Source organism: Lissotriton vulgaris, chromosome 5, assembly GCF_964263255.1.
Source record: "Lissotriton vulgaris chromosome 5, aLisVul1.2, whole genome shotgun sequence".
Lineage (NCBI taxonomy): Eukaryota > Metazoa > Chordata > Amphibia > Caudata > Salamandridae > Lissotriton > Lissotriton vulgaris.
Genome location: NC_141693.1, coordinates 483,846,154 through 483,850,712, shown reverse-complemented (window position 1 = coordinate 483,850,712; position 4,559 = coordinate 483,846,154). Strand labels below are relative to the sequence as shown.

Below are 4,559 nucleotides of genomic sequence, written 5' to 3'. Positions count from 1 at the left end.
ATGAAATGATTCTTCATTGTCTTGATGGGGAAAGAAAGAAAAGCAACCATTAGGCCATCATATATACTGATCATGTCTAACAGTTTTCCATTTGTTTATTCACATTTTAATAGGTAGGTATAAGTGCCTTATTGTTAAGGAATTGAATGCACCATATTAATTCGATGTTTCAATAAGTATCAAGGTTTTTCGCAGAGATAACAGGTAGAAGTTCCGTGGCTTTGGCAGCAAAAGGCATGTTCCATAGAGTAAGGAAAAAAGGCTGGCATACAGGCTTAACAATGTACAGATTTGTATAATGGTAGCACTCATTTAGCTCTGTCACTGTAGGCCAGGCTGTGTGACTGTGAGCTGTGAGCCACAAAACCTTGTGGGGTCAAAATATGTGGTGCCAAGTGTACCATCATTTTGGGATCTTGTTTGCAGGGTCTAGTTCAAAAACAGCCAGCTCTTGTGTAGGAAATAGTTTTTTGGGTATTAACTGGTGAGGTGGTGGTGAAAAGGAGACATGTTTTTGTCCTTGATATTTGGATTTAAGTGGGGACTCCAAGACAAGTTCATTTTCACATTCTACTGCATCATATTTATTTGTGGATTTTGGATGAAAAACACTAGCCATCCCTACTAAAAGGGCCAGGTTTTCTAGTTTCTGCAAATTCATCAGCGAACTCGCATCACCAGGCTGAGAATCATCTGTGCTTTTGGCAGTAGCTTGGTTACCAACTCTGATATAATCCTGCCCACTCAGCTTGGCTTTTTTGTCCTTGCATCTTTTCTCTGCAATTTCTTCCTCTTGGAATTCACGTAACACCCTCTTAAGCCTTCCTGCGCTTCCCCGATTGCTACAGTCTATTATCAACTGCTTTCCTCCTGTGCGCCTTAAAGTAACACCTCTTTTAGACCCTCTGTTGTGCCAGAATAGTAGCATGAGGTTAGAGTAGCCGACCTTCAAGTTAAGAAAGCAGGTTTGAGCCGGCAACATTTTTGCTCTTGTGTAATTTAACTGGAGCTCGATTTTTAAGCACTCCCAGTTTGCGCTATTTAAAAGTAAAAAAATAGCTAGCCCCTGTTACAGAGGCAGTGAGGGGTAGAGAAGGGCACCTACAGATTGCAGGTCAGCACCGGCAGGACCCGGCCCACTTAAAGCCCTGGGGCCGAGAGCCTAGGACTGCCTGCTCTTTCTTATAAAAAAGGACATGTGCTAAGAATCGGGGTTGACCATGGCCTGCAGGCTCCCCCTAATACAAACAACCAAAAGTGAACAGGCCCTTCACTGAAGCCAAAAATCTGTGCTTAGTGCAGTGTGCTGCCCTACTGGAATTTTGTTGCTTCTGTCCATTAATGTTGACTTATAATACAACTAACATTACACCTACAACAAGCCAGGACTATTGGCTTTGTCAATGATTGTAAGTTGCGTAAGATGAATAAGCAACAACTATCAATCCGTTGTATAGAACACTGAACATGTTACTCGTTTTTTATGGCAAAGCTGTGGCCTAAGGTTAGAGCAGCCGACCTTCAAGTTAACAAAGCAGGTTCGAGCCTGCACTTCCTGTGATTTGCAACATTTTTGCTCTTGTGTAATTTAACTGGAGCTCGATTTTTAAGTGCTCCCAGTTAGCACTATTTAAAAACAAAAAATAGCTAGCCCCTGTTACAGAGGCAGCGAGGGGTAGAGAAGGGCACTAAAAGATTGCCAGTGAGGACCCGGCCCACTTAAAGCCCAGGGACCGGGCGTCGAGGTCTGCCTGCTCTTTTTTTAATGAAAGGCCCTGTGCTAAGAATTGGGGTGGACCCTGGCCTGCATGGCTCCCCAGTGGCCAGGGACGGGTGACTGCGTGGGTGCTGCTGGAAGTACGGCGCCGACTATACAGCTCGGTCCTGCCCCGATCGACTGTTTAACATTGACCCCATGGTGGCAGCTGCAGCATGCCTTACCTGAGATACGCTGGAATCCCTGAAGTTTTTCTGCTTTCAAAAGTGTAAAGTTGGAAAATAAAGAGACCGAGACTCCTGATTCTTGTCTTCTCCTGTCAGATACCTTCTGACAGTGGTGAGTTTTTGGATACCGAGGCAGTAGCCTCATTACTCCATATTCATTTAGAATTTTGTAGTCGCTGTTTAGGTTGTCTTATTGGTGTGTGACGCTTTGTCACAGTTGAGGTTGTATCACATGGTCAGCTCAGTGATGGGCTGCGGGTAGCGGTCAGTAGTGTTTGCAGAATTGTCAGCATGTTTCCTCAGAGAGTCTCGTCTTTGTCCGTCTAGAACCTTCTGTTAGTGTTGAGGTTTGGGTGCCTACCGCGGCGATTATGCCATCAGGCAGTGAGCGGGTTTTAGTTGCTTGCCGAGGCGATTATGCCATCAGGGCAGCGGTGGTTTTGTGTATCAAAGACCGAGGCTGATCCAGCATGCCCCTTTTATGGCCATTGCACCCTCACAGTATTCTTTCTTGTAGCAGAGCAATGACGTCACTTCCGGCGCTCCCAGATGCGCTCAGGCTTTTGTGAGTCCACCTGATTAATTCAGGCGTATGCCTAATGGTGAGGGCAGTGGGGGGCTGGTGCTAACAGGGCACCCTGGTCTCACTTGTGCACTGCTTTTTTGGATAAATACTTCTATCTATTTTGATTTACAAATAGTTTTTACAATTCCTTAATAGTTTTTTCAATCCACGTATTCAATTTATTCATCATTACAATATTGCATTATTCTTACAATTCTGTGACATTCAAAAAATATAATAATGATATCTCATTTAGAAACTCAAATACCTATCAATTACAAATCCAGTTCTGCCAGTGCCCAATGCATTTCAGGACTGCCTGTCCCTTCTTCAAGGGCCAAAGATTTGCGCTGGTATGAAGTGGTTAGGCATGTCTCAGAAGTGATAATCGATGATACCTGTCAATGCCATCACGTCTTCACGAATTATTTCCGCCACTGTATCAACCGGCAACTCCACCACACTCAACGCATTTGAAAAGAGAAATCTCTTTGTAATCGATCTTCTGTATTCCCAATGCACTGTGATAAACACAAAGGTTCTCAGTATCCCGGGTGCAGATGTGACCGTTACCGTTCCCGCGGTCTTCACTTTAAGTACTCAGCACCCTATGCAATGTGCTGAATACGAAGAATGTATCCGTTTCCCGTACGTGCTGAGTGCAAGCAGGACATGTTGTACATTTTAACATTTGGCATTTTAATAGTTATGTATGTATATGGATGCTACTGTTGAAGGAGTGGCGAGCTGCACTCTATTGCGGACCCGGGTTTGAGTCTCTGCTCCGGCAGGCTGAGATGGTTTTCAGTGGGCGGGGTGGGGAGGTAAAGTTATTTCAGTTAGTTTGATGGGGAATGTTGTGTGATGTAATGTGTGATACATATGGAGTGCAAGGCCTTGAAGTAAAAAGTTGAGAAGAATTTCTGGAAGGTTTTTCAGTTTTCCAGACCGTCATTGGAAAAAGCCAGTTGGTTGTGAATTGTTACATATAATGCTACAGCCCATTAGGATAATACTTTGGCATACATATGCTATGGTCTTTGGGGCACATTGAACTTCTACTTGGTTTGATTATAAAAAAGATATCAGGTGACCAGGACTGATGACTCTGCCAAACATGCGATTAACTGTGCAAGTCAAATTTATTAACCAGCTGGATCACCAAATCCTAATCATTCTTTCTATGCAAATCGCACTGTAGAATATATCCAGGGGGCAAACAGCGCAGCTACTGTGTAATGGCAGAGAATTTTGTTATATTCAGGGCCACTGGAATTATGTGACACTGCGGAAGCAGTGTTTTCCCCACAATTATGGATCTGCTGCATGTGCCACTGAATCAGCACCTGCTGCATAATCTGTAGATTTTACCCAAAAAACGGTTTCCAGTTTAATTGAGTGAAAGTTATAAAGAACATGGTGACACATGTCCCTAAGCAGTTGAAGGCTGTTGGTAAAGGTTGACTTGTCACCTTTTGTTGCTTATTACTTTATTTGGTAGGTAAACTGGTACTAACAAGATACAGCTGTTGCCCAGACAGTGCTACTATGTGCAAAAAGCACAAAATAATAAAGCAAGACTATCACAAAATGTATTGCATTACGCTGCATAATTAGTTTTTTCTTGCTGCATAATTTAGTCAACCATGCCACATAATTTGGTCCTCACCTGTTGCATAATTACAGTAGCCCTATTATATTGCAAAATGTTAGCCTGCTATGGCACCCACATGGATCAGAGTGTATTGTGTTCTGATTTAGGCCATGGTTAGTAAAAGTGAAGATTATCTTGACTCTACAATGTGCAACATTTATGCAGTATTTGTGCCTGAAAATAAAGCATGTGTCGCCTCCAAGTCTAATCTGCTATATTTGCCAAGACACTGTTAATATGCTTTTGTCATTACTGTTTTACAACATGCTGATTATGCCACATCATCAGCATGCCGATGTTTAATTACAACAGCAGCAAGCTTTTGAGCATAGTTTCAGGGACTGGCCCTCTTTATTTTACAGATTAAGCACTGCATGTCATTGTTGAGTTAACGCA

At 43.0% G+C, this 4,559-nt stretch overlaps 1 pseudogene; it reads right to left on the bottom strand.

Moving 5' to 3' along the window:
* Window positions 1-308: 308 nt before the first annotated feature.
* LOC147711127 (uncharacterized) lies at window positions 309-982 on the bottom strand (annotated as a pseudogene).
* Between the last annotated feature and the right edge of the window lie 3,577 nt (window positions 983-4,559).